This window comes from Triticum urartu, chromosome 7A (genome assembly GCF_056163025.1).
Source record: "Triticum urartu cultivar PI428250 chromosome 7A, HENAU_Tu73, whole genome shotgun sequence".
In the NCBI taxonomy this organism is placed as follows: Eukaryota; Viridiplantae; Streptophyta; class Magnoliopsida; order Poales; family Poaceae; genus Triticum; species Triticum urartu.
Window position 1 is genome coordinate 605,014,751 of NC_141879.1, and position 9,192 is coordinate 605,023,942.

General features: G+C 41.0%; 1 long non-coding RNA gene across 8 annotated transcripts; it reads right to left on the reverse strand.

Moving 5' to 3' along the window:
• Positions 1–3,250: 3,250 nt before the first annotated feature.
• LOC125508795 (uncharacterized) lies at positions 3,251–8,813 on the reverse strand. Of its 8 annotated transcripts, none has more exons than XR_015610857.1 (5): positions 8,740–8,813; positions 8,088–8,648; positions 7,556–7,625; positions 6,037–7,161; positions 3,251–5,621 (listed from the first exon to the last, which is right to left on the reverse strand). It is a non-coding gene; the product is annotated as an uncharacterized LOC125508795 (long non-coding RNA). The 8 variants fall into 8 exon arrangements; XR_015610858.1 differs by having other exon boundaries at positions 8,747–8,803; XR_015610855.1 differs by lacking the exon at positions 8,740–8,813 and having other exon boundaries at positions 8,088–8,227; positions 8,305–8,733.
• Between the last annotated feature and the right edge of the window lie 379 nt (positions 8,814–9,192).

A 9,192-nucleotide genomic window follows, 5' to 3' on the forward strand; every position in this document is an offset into this window, starting at 1 on the left:
CTCGGGAAGTTCATGTTGTGATCAGAATATTATTCTGATCCCGTGATCAGAATAGTGTTTATATATATATATATATATTGTTACTATTCATCACCCAGGGTGCAGAATAAGTTATACTTCACCCGAGGTAATTTTACGATCGCTTCATAAACAAATTACGTTTGGTATACAAATAGTTACATTCATATTGATTTACTATATAAAATTTAGTATAAGAAAATAAAAAAATAGGTTATAAGACCAAAAATACCGCATTTTCATGTATGTTTTTACGTTCGTAACTTTACATAAAATAAAATATTTTTGACGGCGAGTATATATTTTCTTACGTTCTCTTTTTACGTATGAAATATGACAAAAATTACGAAACCTAAAAATATGGTGCATTGACGTCAAAATAGAGAGGGGGTGAAGAATAACTATTCCTCACCCAAGGTGACGAATAGCGCGACCCTATATATATATATATATATATATATATATTACAATATTATATTTCATTGCAATTATTAATTACAAAGTTTATGCAATTAGTCTTACACCATCGTGTAAGAACATATCATCTTTCAAAAGGCATTCCAATCGTCCGTTGATAACAAGATGTCCACGAACAAGGTTTTCTTGGGGGCAGACATGATTGATTCGATGACTGAAATATCTCTAGGGGTACAAACATAGTTTGTCGACTTCATAAAAAAGTGAGCCAACTTAGACAACAAAATGAGCCAAATTAGTTGAATACAGAAGGCAATTTCACAAAGAAAATATTGATAATAACATTAAAGAAATACCTTGTGCGATGACATTTAAATTGACATCCTTTTTTGGTTTGTTATGAGATATCACCGCTTCGACATCATTATGTTGTAAAAAACTCGGTGAATTTACTGTCCCTTTCAGCAACTTCGCATCGAAACCCTCAGTGGATTCTTTTTGTGCATATCCAAAGTCCATATCCATATCTCCTATATTCTAAAAAAACATTAATATACAAAAATATACCTTTCATATTTGCATGTACAATATACATACCGAGGAAGGTTAGCTATATGCACCTCTTCTCGTGGTGTTTCAGTGCGGTCTGTCATCGTTACATCAGTGCATATGTCAAAACCCATCACTTTGTATCTACGATGAAATATATATGATCAAATATGAATGATATTTTTCTACTGCATAATACTCCCTCCTATTTTTTTAGTCTACGCATAACTCACATCACGCATACCAAGGAGACCTACTTGTAAATTTTTTTGGACAAAATTGCCCCTGTGCTAGTTGAATTGCAGCGACCAAGAAAGCAGGGGAGCTATGATCACCGGAGCCAGTTATTGGCCCGTCCTCCTCGTTCCCTCTGCATGGCTGTTATTGGCCCATTCTCCTTTGCATGCGCTGCATGCGCGGTTAGTAATTAATGCACAGGAGGAGGTAGCGTTGCATGCGGGGCTGAAGATTAGGATAGACTTGGAAGAAACCGCTACAAATCAGGATCGCGCGGAGTATTGCGGAAAAAACAAGAAAAACTTATGCGCAGAGTAAAAGGGATCGAAGGGAGTATAATCATATATAATATCTAGAAAAAATAAAAGTGAAACTGACACAACTATTTTCTCTATAAAAAAACATAGTTGACATTATTAGGAAAATATGTTGATTAAATAATTGTACTAACACAAAATTTGGGGAAAACAACAAAACTGTAATGTTCATGTATAAGTAAATAGTCATATGAAAATTATTTAAATTATTAATATAGGCCATGGAAAATTGTCCAACAAAAGAAAAAAAACATGCAAACAAACCTTCTTCAACCAAGTATATTTTTTCTCTCTCAATTTTATTGTGATACCCTTAGTATATGAAAGGTAATTATAAAATATATTTATTTTTATGAACCATATTTCATATATATATATACTTTTATTGTTTTTGTGAGGTATGTATACTTTCAATATCTATTTTTTTTGTCATAAATTCCCACACATGCGAGTTTAGAATTTCTATCGTTGAGCAAAATTTTCACACAAGGCCCAAATTAGCTATCCACCACGGCCCAACCAGCACCCAAACTTAGCCCCCTAAAAAAATAACTATAAAAGAAATTACCTTATACACAGTATATTTTTTTGAGGGATTACAATATACCTGGACAAATTGGCTGGCCCGACACGGCCCGGCCCGGCCAGGATCACGGGCCAGGCACGACACTTCCCGGCCAGGCACGCGTGCTGGCCTCCCCGGCCCAGGCACAGCAAAGTTGCCTCACGGGCCGGCTCGAGGGCCCACCTGGCCCTCTGGCCTCTGGGCTCACTGGCCACCCCTCGCCTTTTTCCTTCCCCCCGCCGCATCCCAACCCAAACCCCACTCACTCGCCACTCTCCCCTCCACTCACTCACTTCCTCTCGCACTTTACCCTCCCCCGCCGCATCGGCGCATGCCTCAACAAGCCGGCCCGCGTGACTCCGCCCGCCGACCGCCGATCTGTCACATGTCGCGGCAGATCTTGGGGCTCACTCACCGGTCCTCTCCACTCACCCGCCACCTCTCGCCCTCCCCCTCCCCCCACCGCATCGCCGCGCGAGTCGCCGAGCCCGCAACCGCGCGACTCCGCCCGCCGACCACCGCATCAGTCCCATGCCGCGGCCGGTCTTGTGGCTCATTCACCTCTCTTCTCCACTCACTCCAACATCTCGGCCATCTCCCCTCCCCCCGCCGCATCGCCGCGCATGTCGACCGTGCGACTCCGCCCACCGACCATCGCATCGGCGCGGCTAGGGGCTCCAACGAGCTGTGTGCGGCGCGACCAACGAGGACGGGCGCATCGAGCTTACTGAAACGGGCGCCGGTGCTTGGTCTGGTCCCGTTCCCCTCGCATCCGCGGCGGTGTTCGTCTCTGGCGAGGTGGCAGTTGGATCCGAAGCGCGACAATTCAGGGGGGAATCGTTGGGAGGTGGAGGAAGGACGGAAAAAACCATGATAGGTGAGACAAAAATTAATCATGGAACGAAGACTACCAACCGAGACATTAGGAGTAGAGATAAACTCTATAAAAATCAATGAAAAAAGTAGCGCACTATAACAAAATAGGAGCGGCCTTAAAATACGCTATTAGCATGCTATATCGCACTATGGCATTCTATTAGCGAGGCAGTGTACATTGATTTATTTAGCTAGACAATTCTATAGCGTGCTATTAGCGGTGCTTTTTCGGTGAAAAATACATTACAAATATATTAGTAGTAGACTCAAGGAAGCATTAATACATTTGTCAACATGCATTCCCTTGAATGGTAGCTTAACAACCCATCACAAAATGGTAGTTATGGAAGATGTATACAAGAGGAGACGACAACATGTAGTCAATTTAAAACACAAGTATAAGAATTATACTCTGCTTTAGTGCAAGCCATTCAAAAAGCATACTTGATTCAAGTTTGGATATGAGAACACCATGACAAAAGTTTCTCTTTTTAGGATTCGTCGATGCCTCACCGTGCACCTCTCCTAGTCTCCCTTTCCTCCGTACATTTTTCGCATCCTCAATTTCTCCTAGTGTTCCTTCAAACAAGAAAATGAGAAGATATTTTTTTCAAGGGGCATCAACTCAGAACCATGACCTTCGCATCTTCTTGAAGACTATTGGCGAGTGAACCTTCATGCGGAGCCATGTTTTCCATTGACAACGTCCTCCGCCCTGGCCTATAACACACAAGTTCTTCTCCATCAGATCTACAATGCCATATAACAAGATGATTTAAGAATGAATGTGTAAGTATTCCTAGCATGAAAAGCATAGCAAATTCGAGTGCCAGAACATAACAGTGAAGTTGTACACTTTCATGCGGAGTTGAGCTTCAATACAATGCCAGAGCTCTATCTTCAGTGAACTGGTAATATGAAAATATCAGTACCAAAAATATAATCGTGAAATGGTGAGCACAAACTTAACTTTGGATGTTCAGTGCCAATTATGATGCCCAACTCAGTTGATGTTACCACGGAGAATTATATAACAAGCATTGAGCGTTAAGTAGCTTGAAACCTTATACTTAAGGTCACTTGTCTATCTGATTGTAAATGACAGGATGCAATATTGCATTATCATTACTTAATTTAAGAATATAATTATATTTGCGATTGTTATTAAAGCAATCTTCATACACAAATTCTAGAGCATCAGCTTTCTCTTTGTATAGAAGGTCCTAAAATCAGTGAGCTCTAGAAACTTCAGGCAGAAAATTATCACGAGGGCATACAAATTGAAGTATAATTCGAAGAATCAACCCGGGAAAATACAACCAGGAACCATTTTATTTCAGCTTCAGTTCCTAATTTTTTTAATATTGACTATCTAGTGTGGAAAAGAGTGATTTATAACCTCTGTGTCCATATCGGTATGTCCCAGTTTCAGTCGTCATCATTTCAGTTATAGTTTCCTCTCGTGCAAGCCCCAAATCAGTAAGCTTCAGCTTCTTACGGTTTGTAGTAAGCAAAAAATTATCTGCCCACACAAAACTTTTATTAGGACATCGTAAAAGCATAAAAAGTGTGACAGAGCAGCTCTAACATAAAGGAAAAAAACAACTACTGGAAGAAGCTACAAGGTAAAGCAAGCAAAACAAAATGGTAAGACTGATAGGGAGAAAGAAACAAATCATGAGTGAACCATGAACATGTACTAAAGCAAAGCAGATACCATGGATGTGAAATCAGGAACATTCAAGAATATGATGTAGAAACATCTTACTAAAAATTTTAGATGATTAACGGACCAACTACTGAAAATCAAAGAAGCTGAACCAAAAAGAAGAAACTAAAACCAATACCTTCGCAAGTAGTCATTCATTTTTGAAACCAGATGCTATGATGATGAGGTGCAAAAGGTGAAACAAATAGTATTCACACAAATAAGAAAAGAGTGTTTTATTGAAGTGTCGTAAATAGTTAAAAGCAGATGCCTCTAACCCACTTGATTCTACAAGTAAATAAGCAACAGATCTTACTGCTGAATGCAATGGTTGGTATCCAAACGGGAAAAGGGTACATCGTCTTTAACCTGTTGACGCTATGACAGATTTAATCACCATTAGAAACAATCCTGATTAGAAATGCAATAGGATTTCTAATAAACCCCATGATGCAGCAAATTGGTATTATGAATCAAAATGTTTAGAAATCATGTAATTCTACCGCAACAAATTTATTATGAATATTGAACATATTAAGGAGAAGTGTCTTGGAAAAAATAGAATAAAGCATTCAGGATAAGAATCTCACCTGCCAATGGAACCTAATCCAATAAATATAGGTAAAGATGAATAAAAACTTCCCATGACAGTGCTCCAAGTCATCATAATTTGCACACAGAGAGTCGGGCCCATTGCCTCCGCGTCTGCTCCCAGCTCCATCAGCGGACCACCACCATATCCCGCGGCAGCTCCACGGTGTCCCTTCCGATCGGGGGCGACCACATCAGCGCCCAGCACAAGCAGCACACACACGGACGTCCCTGCCACGACGTGCAACAACATCAGCCCATCGGCGGCGGTGCGGGGCCTCCACATTGGCGCGCAGCTCGAGCAGCCCATGCACAACTCGAGCTAAATACCCATGCCTTGCCACTTGATGATAAATAAAGTATGGGTTCGTTAGTTAATATATTTAATCAAATACGCCAAGTACAACATATGTTCAGTTTTATCACATCTCATATATACATTATTGATCTCATCAAACATTTTTGAATGTTAACATACATAAACAAAAGGTCATATCGTAACTCCTAACATACATACATGAATGTTAGCACTGTCACTGTCCTAGGGGTAAAGAATCTGCATTGTTTCGTAACGAGTCTCGCCACTTTCGTCTGTTCTTGTGGTTACTCTCATAATCATAGACAATCTATTTTTGGAAAGATCGGGACGGTGTTGGAATTACGCATGTCAAGAGAAAGCTGATCAGATGCCATAAGTCCATAATCATGTGCGAAGATGAAACTTAGAACGTGCCTTGCACTACAGTGAAATTTTTTACCTCTCATATTTGCAGACCCAATGGGTAATAAGTAATCCCATATGCACCCTTTCTCCGAGCCACATCATGGTCGCCCCATCTTATTCAAAAATCCTGAGCAATGAATCAAGCTGAATAATATGCATCTTATTTTACAAACTGAAGGCATATAGCAGCATACCCAAATTTCTAGCTAGCTGACCTTGCAGGTACTGAAAATTAAGTAGACAATGTTAGGAGACTCGAAAGAAGGGTTTAGCCAGCCTGTGATCCGTACATTATATGATCATGTGCAGGTTAGTATTTTACTGTTTAAATCATTGGGGCTCTCCTCATCTTGTTTTGAAATAGCTCTGTTAAGACTTCTTCTGTCTATGTACATCATTGATGTATGTATGCAAAAACATATACAACAATGATTATGATGTACAGTGTGACAATACAACAATCAACACTTTTTTCTTCTAACCTCTTCATAGTCTAAGGAAACAAGGTCAAATAAAGATACTTGTGTTGCACAATAAAATAAAATAATTTGGTAGAACCAGAAATCACATTTGCTTCAGTCAAATTAAAGAGCCGTTGCACATAGACTATGAACTACATGGCATCTGAACTCACCGTTTCGGTGCTCAAACTTTTGCTCTTTAAGCTTGATGGTTTTTATTACTTCTCTCGACAAATTGTCAAGTTATCCTATGGGGAAAGCATTTGCATCATTTAGTCAAATAAGTGGAGTAACAACATGTACTCTCTCTGGTAGTTTTTAAATAAGCGGAGTAACAACATGTACTCTCTCTGAATTATCATTTGGCTGTAGAACTTTAAAATCAAATCCAATTAATTGGAACTAAAGAAATACAGTAGCAAACAACTTATAGCTAGATATGACCTCTCCATTCAGCTTAAAAAAGAAGTGCCAAATTAGACTTGGATGCATCCACTAACATTTCTAAGTAGGTACAATCAGCGCTCTATTAGAAAGAAAAGGAAGAAAAAAGCATGTAGGTGGTGGTGGTGTTTCAAAAAATAGTTTGACCCGCCACAATAGAAGGCAATCTAGTTTATCCTCACCGAATTGACTCGCCTTTATTTCCTAGGATGTACTGCAGGACCTCTTTGAGCTGAATAAAAAGTTTTACTAACCTAGAAACAAAATCATAACATTACAATAAGAGTGGATTAGAGAAATTAGCATGTTGTCCTTAATAATAACAGAAAAATAAAGGTTATGGAAACTAAATGTCAAATCTGGATAGCAATATATAGAACAGTCTCACTGTTATAGCACACCAATTTCTACAGTGAATCGTCTAAAAACACAATTTATGCACGGAGAAGTTCATATATAGTGAGTCATATATTGAAGATATGTATATTTGTAGGTTGTAGCAACCAGTGGCAGTTCAACTAGCTTGTACGACCCATCAAAAGTATTAAGTATAAAAGCGATTCAACACGGCCGCAAAACTGCAACCTGATAAATTTTTCCAACGTTGGTTGCAAATGTTTGGACAAGTTTCAGTTTAGTAAAGCTTACCATGTAGTTAAGACTGCAAATGTGGTGCATACTGCTGTCATTCTCAGCACAATTGATCGTTGGTTTGGTCCTGGGAGAATAAAGGAAGAACTCTGAAATTAGGCGGCCGCTTTCACCAATGACCGATCCACACACCGGACTCATAACCGTGTAAGATAAACAGCACAACAAAGTAGTGAAGGCATTAGCATTCAAATTCCGACCCAGCATCCGTGACCTCCCATCCATCTTAATCTCAGTACTTGATATAGACTTGCATTTATTTCAGATGTATGTTTGTGCCAAACAATTTAATATGGACGAAAAAATAAAGAGAAAAGAATGCTAGTTCTTCAGAAAGTAGAAATAACTGATGGTTACTTCTAACCAGGGGAACTTAATTCTTAATATACAAGCAAGAATCAATACTAAAAGGACCATAATCAGAAAAAAAAAATAGGCCCGTAGTAACATCATTATTCACGTCGACCATAATCAGAAATAAATGTCTGTTTTTTGTATGTGCAAGGATGGACTATGATGCTGCACCTACTTCAGGCTCTACATGAGGCCCTGCCATGGCTAGGGCTGTTGGGGCCTTCTTCTTGGCCTTCGTGGCGCCTCCATTGATGACAAAAGGAGAAGTCGACATGGCATATCTCGGCGAGCCGCTTCTTCTCGTTGTTGGTTTCCCTATGGCCGTGATCTAGATCTGTGGGTACGAGATTTGGATCGAGTGAAGGGAGAAGGGAGGGGAATTGGGGACTTACATAGGGGAGTCTGCGTTGATGGGGATCTTCTCAAGGTCGATTGAGCCGCACGTTTTCATCCAAGGCCGCCATTTTCTTGGGGGCACGCGGCGCTGGCGGAGACCATTGGGTGGCGGCGCAGGGGAGAAAGCACAAGAGGCCTACGACTGAGGATAGAGATAGTCTGTAGAGGAGCAGGGCGACCGAGAGCTCGATCAGGACCACGCCCTCCTCGACGTCGAGGGCGGAGTAGCTCCGGGCGGCTGCGTCGAGCCCACATCGGCGACCTCGGTCCGTCGCAAGTGGCAGGTTGCGGAGGGGAACCGAGCGGCATCGGTGGTGGCGATTCTGGAGACCGATTTCCCCTGCAGCTCACGAGATCGGGAGGGTGAGGGTGGGCGGCGACCAGATCGGGAGGGTGAGGGTGGGAGGCGAGAGAGAAAGAGAGGTGGGCACCCTGGACCTGGAGGCCTCGCTCGTTCCTGCCTGCGTGCGGGTCGTGGAGGTTTTTTTTTGCTGGTTTTTCTCCGGAGGTTTATTTTCGTTAGATTTTGTCGCTTGCGAGAGAACTATGTGAACCTGGTTTTGGTTGGGTTTTTTTGAACTGAGAGGCGGGAGTAGGTACCAAAGAAGTATCAAAAAACATGGTAGGTGGGACGAAAATAAAACCCGGAACGCAGACTACTAACTGAGACATTAGGAGTAGAGATTTTCAATAACTAACAATTCCTAAAAATATGGTGAGACATATTATGTTAAGAGATCATCTCTTGTCTTCTCTTATTTCTAATGAATTCTCTCTCCTCCACCTCATCATTGATCCTACGTGGCACTCATAAGATAGCACCATTGTACATGTCTTTAGAGCATCTTCAACAACCATGCTATGTGCGGCACGTTAAAAAACTT